This window comes from Pleurodeles waltl, chromosome 12 (assembly GCF_031143425.1).
Source record: "Pleurodeles waltl isolate 20211129_DDA chromosome 12, aPleWal1.hap1.20221129, whole genome shotgun sequence".
In the NCBI taxonomy this organism is placed as follows: domain Eukaryota; kingdom Metazoa; phylum Chordata; class Amphibia; order Caudata; family Salamandridae; genus Pleurodeles; species Pleurodeles waltl.
In genome coordinates, this window is record NC_090451.1 from 542,961,647 (window position 1) to 542,971,634 (window position 9,988).

The 9,988-nt window shown below is 44.4% G+C and overlaps 1 protein-coding gene across 2 annotated transcripts in view; it reads right to left on the bottom strand.

Moving 5' to 3' along the window:
* PSKH1 (protein serine kinase H1) overlaps window positions 1-7,191 on the bottom strand; it is a 252,869-nt gene extending 245,678 nt beyond the window's left edge. Inside the window, exon 1 of one of the 2 annotated variants that reach the window (XM_069217580.1) lies at window positions 7,045-7,191. The gene's annotated coding sequence lies outside the window, so the exon portion shown is untranslated. Of the gene's footprint in view, window positions 1-7,013 lie in introns of both variants that reach the window. The other variant, XM_069217579.1, reaches the window with a different exon arrangement.
* Between the last annotated feature and the right edge of the window lie 2,797 nt (window positions 7,192-9,988).

The window sequence follows — 9,988 nt, forward strand, 5'->3', positions numbered from 1 at the left end:
TATGCACTTCTAAAATCGGAATACCGGAAGGAAGATGTCCCTCATACTCAGAGATAGAATACGAAGAGGTCATATATCTCCAAATGCGAGTTCCTATTGGCCACCATGGCAAGCCAGGACAGATCGCGACCAATACTGGCCAACTCAGGCTCAAAAGTCGTTATCTCAGAAGTAATTTTAGCATTCCTTACTGGATCCCCCATTAGCAAGGTGTTGTGCTGCCATTACAGGTTCTAAGGCCCCAGCTGGCCATCACTGAAACTATCTTAAGGGCAGAGGCTGAGTGATTCTTACAGAAGTTCCCTGCCATAGGTGGAATATTCCTAAATGTATCTTCTGAGGTGGTAACCTTTTTTAGAAGGGTGGATGGCTCAGACGTTATGTTGAAGTCATCCGCTACTATAATCTTTGTCCCACTATCCAAGTGTTCTAGTGTCTCCTCTAGCAACAATAAGGTAGGGGCCTCCTCGCTGCCTTGTCCATGCCTAACGTAGATGTTAATGAAAGCAACATGTAGTCTGGAGGGGAAGGTTATAATAATGCCCAGAATATCTGCTGGTTCTATTTTCATAAGTTTGCGGCAGCTAGATAGGTTGTTCTTTACTAAAGTCAGCAGCCCCCCACTAGCTCTTACAGAATTCTTGTGTGGCTTTGCCTCTTTGCTATAGGAGGTATAGCCGTTGATAAATGTTTTATCTGTAGCCTAGGTCTCTTGGAACATAAGGATATCACATTTCTCTATATGCGAAACCCACTCATGATATTCCAATTTGTGCCTGATCTCTTCTAGGTTCCACGACATCAGTAAAAGCTGATTATTAGGAGTAGTGTCTTTTCCCTCTACCAAGCTGCTCTGACACTTTCCCCACCTCCCCTCAGGGGGGTCTGTAGTGTTCCCCCTTGTGGATCTTGCAGGTGGATCCTGATGGTCCCTCCTCTGAATCTCGAGAAGATATAAATGAAATCATTGTGACAAATGGATGTTTTTCCCCCCTTCTAATTTTTAATATTGTTTTTATTTTGACACCTAGGAGCTTATTACAAGTTTGGCAGTCCCAAGGCGGGACTGCCAAACTCGCGGCGAGGACACCACTGCAGTGGAATCCCCCTGCCCTATTACAAAGTTTACACTGGCTTGACCTGGCTGACTGGCAGAAACCTTGAAATATAGTGTTTCAACCGGTCAAAACGGCAGAAACGGTGCTGAGAGATAGCACGGGAGCAGAGTGCTATCTCAGAGAGGGGTCAGACCAGCACCCTCGGAATACGCACTATTTGCAAAGCAGACACTGAGAAATCCGAAGGTGCTGGGCAGGGGTGCCCCTGCACTTGTTCTCCACCAGACTTTTCACAGTGGTGAAACTGCCATGAAAAGGCTGGCGGAGAACAAGATTGTAATCAGCAGCGTGGCACTGAGTTCAGCTCTGCCCTGGCTGATTGCAACCAAGTCACCTGTTTGGATCTAGGATGTTGGCAGAGACGGCGGTCGGTAGGCGATCCAACCGCCAACGCAAAGCTGGCAGTCTTCTGACCGCCAGCCTCGTAATGAGGCCCTTAGTTTCTTTAGGAAAACCTTGAAGGATCTGCACAATGCTGAATTCTGAATTTTGTCTAGTTTTCAGAAATGTATATCTTTCCAGGATCCACCATGTGTTTCACACCCATTTCCACCATAAACTGGAACGAGGTTGAAAGTACAATAAAAGGCTATCTCCAAGTAAAATTGCAAAACTGTGGTTTTCTGAATCAAGTTTGCCTGTTCCTTAAAGCTGGGACAATGGTGGTTTTAGCATTGCAAACCTTTCATTGATGTATTTTGCAGGGAAAAAAAAAACACACACACTCTTTCTTATGCAGCACGTTTCCCCCCCATTTCCACCCCCCCCCCCCAAAAAAACATTTGTTATATTTTGGCTATTTTCTCAGTCTCCGCCAGCGAAACCCACAAACCCTAGGCACCTTTAGAATCCCCAGACTATTGGTAAAAAAAAGGACACAAAGTTGACAAGGATAGCTTATGAGGAAAAAAAATTCTGCCGGCCTAGGCATCAACTTTCCCAAATAGCCAAAAAAATGCTTCGCACTTGGATGGGGTAGCAGCAAAAGGGTTAAGCAATTCTCACAATAACCACAGTTTGGTAATAAATTATGCCTCCAAATAACCCATCCATTTGTTTTACATATTTATACGACAGACTTGTTTCTTTAAGCAAAACACTATCTACTAACATTTGTAGACAGAACTGTGCATCAAACTATATACACCTCCTTGAAGCTAGGAGAAAAGTTGCATTTACTCCAAACCTTTAGCAATTTGCATATGTTCTGAACTGTAGGCAAAGTGGGAAAAGCCTTACAATTAGTTTAAGCGTGGTGTTTGGTACTGTATGGATACCTTCCCATTATAAAACTTATGCTAGACTCATGCAGACACCCTTTCAGTGTGATGCAAAGGGTGTGCGCAGTACAAGGCGGCCAAATTACGCACCAGTGCTTGGGAAGACAGCGGCAGTGCCACAACTTAATAAATCTGGCACTGTTCTGCTCTCTACCTTTTACGCAATGCAACACAGCAGCTTTGGTCTGCTAACCACTGCACTGTGTGAAATAAAAGTAAAAAAATTGTGCACATGCATATAGGAAAAGAGAAAACAAGACCATAGGACAAGAACATTTAAGAAAGGTCACACAGGTAAATGTATAAATCATTTAAGGGAAGCTCAAAGATCGTACAACATACAGTATCACCTTAGAACAGCGTCATTCTGGGTTGCACAGTTAAATCTGAATAGGAAAATGTAAAGCATACAGTTGTCCTGCTGAATTGCACTTCTTTTGAGGTTTTTGCATGCAGTTGTACTGAGAGGAACATGCACGTGCTAAACAGTGCGCAAAAGTGAATACCGTGCAAGTAATTCCAGTTACATTAAGGCAGGTCATTCCTCATGGCATATGGAAAAACTTGTAACTGGACACAAGCACTCCCCACATTTAGAGCAGTAACGGTATTTCCACAGGGTAGGTTTTTGTATTCGACTTTTACGAGTCACTTGTAATGAGGATGTAACTCTTAGGCTTTGGTAGCTATTTCTTCCAGACACAAATTAGTGTTTTGTCAGTTAGGATGCAGCACAGCTAAGAGAATATCAGATTATGACCATCGTTCTCCAAGGGATTTAAATCCTTTTTTCAACAGCTCCCTCGCTAAATTACGTTTAGAATGGAAGCCTCAGGTTCCTATAGACAATAGATAAAGTTCTCCGATGTGGCGCTAGGGTGCTGTAGAGAGCCATGAGAAGCATGGGAAATCTTCAGTGCGACTAGGTGTTATTTGCATGCTTGTCACACATAGGATGGGATCATCACAGTAGAAAAAACTAGCAGGGACAGGAGGACAACACACAGCAAGCGAGGGCGGTTTCAAGGGACTCCTTAAAGAGGCAATGTCATTTATAGTCTTGTGGGGCCCAGAGCTGCCCTCGCAGTGTTTTCTGTACGTTTTTGTGCCCATTTCTCGTTTCTTTACAGTGTGTTTAGTTTGTCTAAATAAATTCTAAGTTGCATTTTCACTGTATTTAAATGCAGGATGGTGGGAACATACTCATACTCATACAAACATCACGCTTTCAGTCACTAATTAGCAGGGCACACCCTTGAAGTAGCTCCGATCGGAGCACCGCATCTGGTCTTTTCCAGCTATGGTAAAGGCAACAAGGAAATTAAAGCTCTCCATTCCAAGCCAAACGTGGGAGCTAAGATAAAGGAGAGCGACTGGAAAAGCCTCCCTCTGCTGTTGGTTTTATGTTTGCAGAGGGAGCTGGTGGGGAGGAGAGACTGAACACACACCCACAGTGCAAAACCAACAGGCAAATACTAAAAAAAAAAAAAAAAAAGGCCCCTACAGAAGACATAAACAGGACATGGTGTAATTATACAGTAGCTGGTAGTGCTCCAAAAGTGAACAAGCATTTTCAATGCAACGGGTCTCGCATTTGTTCGAGTTAGAGCCATTAGCGTTGTAAAGCAAACAAAAACACAGCGCGATCGCACTATGTTAAATGCAGCGCGATCATGCTGCGTGGAAAACAAACAGATAAAAGTAGTCTGGACTCCAGGCTGAAAACATCGAGCCTCGTATGTTTTTGGTACTTTACCGGTGCTGTGTAGGTGGGCTAAACACCGAAAAAGGTATGACATATGCATGCCTTTCACAAATGAAAGCAAGCGGATTTTAAAAGGCAAGCCCACAAACCAATGTAAGTGACTGACGTGGCATGGGCGTGGTTTCAAGCCCAAAGAGAGATTACAGAATGGACGGAGCACTTTGTGCTCGCCCATAAAAAGGCAGGACAAAGAGGCAGAACTGACCATCAGCAAGCAAGCGTTTTTAAAGGACACTGGAACCAACAAATGAAATTGCTGGAACCCACAGTATAAGAATACAACACACTGAAACCTACGCGTGATCTAAAAAGGTGGTCATAACAGATGATGAAAAATGGGGAAGTGACAGGTGGAGAGAAAAGGCAACAATATGAAGCAAGACAGAGGACTCATTCATGGGGAGTAGATAGGGTATTCAATCATGCGAGAAAGTCTGCCGGCAAGGAGAAAAAAACAGCAAGGGGAGGTGCAGTCTCAAAGAGCGCGACAGAGAGAGAGGCTAGTCTCAGAGAAAGAGTGAGAGGAGCCAGTTGCACAGAGAAGGAGGAATCAGTCAGAGAGAAAAAGAGAGCAATATCCCAGAGAGAGCGTGTCCAAGAGGCCAATCTCTCAAACAGAAACAGAGAAAGGCCAGTCCCTCAAAGCCCAAGGCCAGTCTCTCAGAGTGAGAAAGAAAGAGCACAAGAGACCGGTCTCACAAAGAGAACAGCCAGTTTCAAATTTTTGACAGAGCAGTGTTTCCACAACTCTCTAACTTTACTGAACATTAAGGCTTACTGTAAAACCAGAAATTCCGTTTCAGAACAGGTAGAGGCATATAGCGAGCCATCATATTGATCGGGAATAATCCAACTCACTTGACAAAAATGGAATAACTGCCTTATAACTTCTAGATTTAGCAGCTGCATTTGTCACTGTCCACCCACCACACGCTACTATAAAGACTCCACAATCTCAGAATCCATGAAGAAGATCTAAAATGGATTGCTTATCTCACAAAGTGTACCTACCTATCTATCCCCTTTAACATCAGCTCCTCAAACACAACCACTGTTGTTCTTCAGGGTTCCATCATATTCCCTCTATTATTCAACATCTACCCAACCACCATACTAAATCTGATTAAATCCTACAACTTTTGAGACTATGCAGATGAAATCCTAATCATTTTAGAAATGGATCGCCACGAAGACCTCTAAACTCAAAACTCTACAATTGCCTTTCTGCTATAAACACATGGATGTTGAATAACCATCTAAAGCTCAATGCCGAAAAGGCAGAGATTATGACATGCGGACAATGGCAAAAGTACCAGCCTAATGTCATATGACTTAAGGAGTCTCAAGTCCCTCCAACAACATTAACAGAAGTTAGAAACCTAAACGCAACCATAGCTTCAGACCTATCCTTGATATTGCATGGTAACATCACAAAGAGTACCTTCTACGCACAAAAAACACTATGTCGCATCTTGCTATACCTTGCACATCAACAAATTGCAAGCAATCCTCGCACTTGTGATCCCCAACCTTGACTATGCCAACCACCAATACTGTGGTGTAACTGCAGTCATTATATGCAAAATACAGCTCATTCAAAATGCTACTGCAAAGCTTCTTCTCCAACTTCACCCAAGATGACTCCAGTTCTGCAAATCGCTCCACTGGTTACCTAGAGCTATAAAGGCAATGTCCAAGACACTCCACATTGTCACAGAGCCTCCAAGGAAAAGGACCGCTATATTTATAACTTAAATTCACACCAAACAGAACACTGCACTCCACGCTTGCTCTACTTGTCATATCACCTTACCATAAGAAATCCAAAGAAAGCACTGCTTTCTCAATACAAGCCACCAAGCTCTGGAACTCACTACTAACCAACATGAGAAGCATACAGGAGCATATACACTGTAGAAGACAGTTGAAAACATGGTCATTTCCTAGTTAACTGCACCACACACATTACGGCAACAGAGCAAAAAAACAGATGCACCCTCAAGCTCAAACCCTAAACTTATAACCCCCAAAGTGCAAACAACTCAACCACCAAACTGCTTTCGATAAGCTAAGAAGGGACAACCTATGTTTTGCATTGGCATTACATAGGTATGTACTTGCATATAGAACAGTTAAGGCCCACAATAATACTAAAACCATGCCAGTCTCTAGGTGCGTGAGTGAGACGGAGGGAGAGAGGCCAGTCTCTAGGTGAGAGGGGGAGAGGGAAAGAGATTTACCTCTCACTGAGAGAGAGGGGTCTGTCTCTCAGAGTGAGGGGGGGCATTTTCTGAGAGTGAGAAAGAGAGAGAGAGAGAGAGACCGAGAAGGACGAGTCTCAGAGCGGGAGAGCTAGAGGGTAGTCTCACAGAGCGAAAGAGAGAGAGGAAGTCAAAGGATAGGCCACATCATGGGTCTGAAGGGAATATTGGGGAGTATATGGCCGCCTTTCAACATCTGCTTTTAGCACTGGTGCTATAGCGTGAAGAAAATGAAGCTATGAGGAACTATGTGGCAGAAGAATATAAAGTGTATGAAAGAAAAAAATACTCAAACAATGCATCAGAGAATGTAGCAACAGAAAATAAAGGACGGTGTGGATGTAAACGCCTACTGAAAAGACGACATCAAATTAGAATAAGTGGGCATAGATGGCACTAATAATGGAGCAGTAAGTCGAGGAAGTGACGGAGTATCTTTCAACTCCCCCACAATTTGAAGTTGGTACCCCACAAAATCATATACTTCTCCTCTCCAAACCAAATGATTTACATACAACAGTTCAAATAGATCACTCATCTTGTAACTTTTTTCAACTCCCCAGTCCGTAACCCCAAAAACCCCACTCACGTCAACAGGGTAAATAGTTATCTGACTCTACCCTTTTGATAACACAGAGCGCCCGAAAGTCCAGCATAATATCCATCGTCCCCTGTTGATCATTTAACGGATGTCCATTTGTCCGTAACTTTTGCGCTTCCGGGTCGCATAACAACCAATACCACGGCTGAACATATTCCGCGAGTCATCGGGGGAGAGGGCGGTATTGTTAATGTGCACGGTCACCTACGATTGGACCAGTAGAAGAACCTCAGCCAATCCTAGTGTGCCGCAGAGAATTACCAAATGCTGAGTGGCTGTAGAGACCGCACGTGCATGTGTCCGAGCCGTGCTCATATAGTTGTTGTATAGGTCGCTGTTTTGCTGTGGGCGAAGGTAGGGTGTAGGTCCATTTGAGGTCAGTAACTGGCACCAGTAGGTGACACTGTCTCCGGCCTTGAACGGTAGGTTAAGCAGTTGTCACCTGCTGTTCTGGATGGGAGGAAAGGATGGAGGGGGAGCGTGCACAGCAGAGTAAGGTCTCTAGTGATTAAAGAGTGGATATTGGTTCGCCAATGTCACGGTGTGCTTATACTTACTGACTGACAGTCGCGCTCGCTTTACTACTGCCTGAGTTCGTTGCACCCAGACGGTGCCTGACACCTTGGCAGGATGGTGCCATGGCCTCTGGCATTTCTAGCATTTACCGTCACTAGATGTTCTGTTTGGTATGGGTCACTAGTTACATTCTAACCTCGTGCCTATGTTGCCAGCGCATGAGAGACAGCATTTGTAATGACGAGGAGACGGAGAGTGTGGTAAATATCTCTTTCTTTATTGACTTCTCTCTTCGAATGTCTCAACCTTCGTTCTCACCGTTTCCCCCCCCCCTAACATGTCAACCTTTTTGTGGAAAGTCTTACTTGTCTGGCTCTATTTTGTATGGCACCTATCATGCACGGGTCGCAGTCTGGATCCCACCCATGCACGCACCCTTAAACAACCCTGCCAAGTGCCACGCATCAGAGGTTAGAATAATGCATGTTGGGCCAATTTCCAGCATCGCCGCAAGGATACGAAATTGTCACGCAATCGGCTGAGTATATGCGCGGATTGTGTTTTTGCCCGGTGGCTATACTCGGAACGATTCATATTCCTGTGTCAGGTTGCAGGCAGTGACAAGAATATATTGTGCCTGATTTACTGACCCAGGTGATTTCAGAAGATCAGAGCTCCCTCTTATTAGATGGTTCTGTTTCTTTCCCCACTGGCTAAAATATTGCTTCCCTGGCTGTGGTCTCGACCACCGCTGCCATAGTTGGACGCGCTGCGTGAGTTCAAGTGTATTTGTTTAGAAGCCCTGAACACCAAGAAGTCTCCGGTGATGTGAGACATGGCGGGACAAGCAAAGATAGCCCGGCTGCTGAGAGTCATTAAGTTAGACATCGCATGCATCCGTGAAGTACGAATACAAACACGTCTTTGACAATAGTTTAAGCTCAGTCTGAACTGTAGGAGCACCATGCAAAACACGGCCATTCCTTGGTTCATGACACTTCACTTAACTTTTTTATTGTCCCTGAGGGTTCAGTTTTTGTATCCTAGTCATTTGTGATCCCTTTCTCTCCCGTGCAGAACTGTGACGACTATGCCTTGCAGGAAAGTTTCTTCTTTCTTTGACAGGTTCTCTCTGACATTAAGATTTCTTTGCTGTTCGTTTGAGCACAATGCCGGTAATACACAGTGCACAACACTTCTCTCATTTCTCCATTTAGTTTAGACCCCCTCCTCTTTCTGTTAGGCCTAGTGCCGTTTCTCGCCCTGGGAGAGGATATTTTGTTGGGCGAGGTCCTACTTTTAAAATGTTACTTTGATTAAGATGTGAGCCACTGCATAATGTCCTTAGACACAAACTTCTAAAGATGCAATCTCCGGTACGCGAACCTGACATAGGGCGTTACAAAAGGCTCTCTGACCATCACCACTCGCAAGCAGCCTTTTTGCACCACAAGGAGGGACTGTATCTCCCCCACATGAGTCACCAGGAGTGTAGTGGTGAGAGATACAAAGAAATGTCGATAAAGAGTGAGGAAAGGGACGCGAGGAGAAGTGAAAGATGCACAGAGGGGAGAGAAAGGGGCCTGAAAGGAGCAAGATAGACGAGAGGGACAAGAAAGAGAGGGGCGACGAGGGAGACATGTAAAGAGAAGGAGAAACAAAGCAGGTTTAAAACAGTGTTAGAGGGAGGTTGAAAGAAACGAAGGATGGTGAACGGATGAGATGGTCAAAACTACAATGGAGAAGGCAAAGGAAAGAGGGAGAAGAGAGTATGAAGTAGGCAAGAAGAAAATGACACCAAGGAAGTTGGTGAGAGCTAGAAAAGTAGAGTTGAATGAGGGAGAGAGGAGAAAAGGAGAACGAATGATGGGGAACGAAAACACCAGAGGGAGTTGATGGAGGAAAAGGGTCAGCAGTGTGGGAAAGTAGAAGAATGTTATAAATGGAAAAATTGAAGGAGATGGGATGAGAATCAAAAAACGAAAAGAGGTGGTGAGAAATGAAAGAGGAGAGAAAAGATACAGAAGATGGGGGGGTGAATAATAAAAGGAACATATGAAGAGGGAAGAGGTAGCGTCAAGATTTTTCTCACCTGTAACAAGAAGGGAAGGATAGATAATGACTCATACATATCATTTTAGCTCACTTGTGGCTCAGCACTTTAGGAACTTAATTTATGATACGTTTCCAATATGAAGAGTAGTCTATAGTCCACCACTGGAATTCTCTTTCCACAGACATTATTTTGGCAGAGGAAATAATGTTGGTGGACGAGTGTCAAGAACGGCTTCAGAGCTCTTCCGGTGAGTGTAGCTGTCAATGGTGCAACAGATGCAGTTGCACCAAGTCCCAGATGTCCGCGGAACTGATTATTGTGGTATGTTACTACCCAAGGGAGCCTATTATCATTGCCTGCACTGTGAACCATGGCTCCTTGCCACACCATT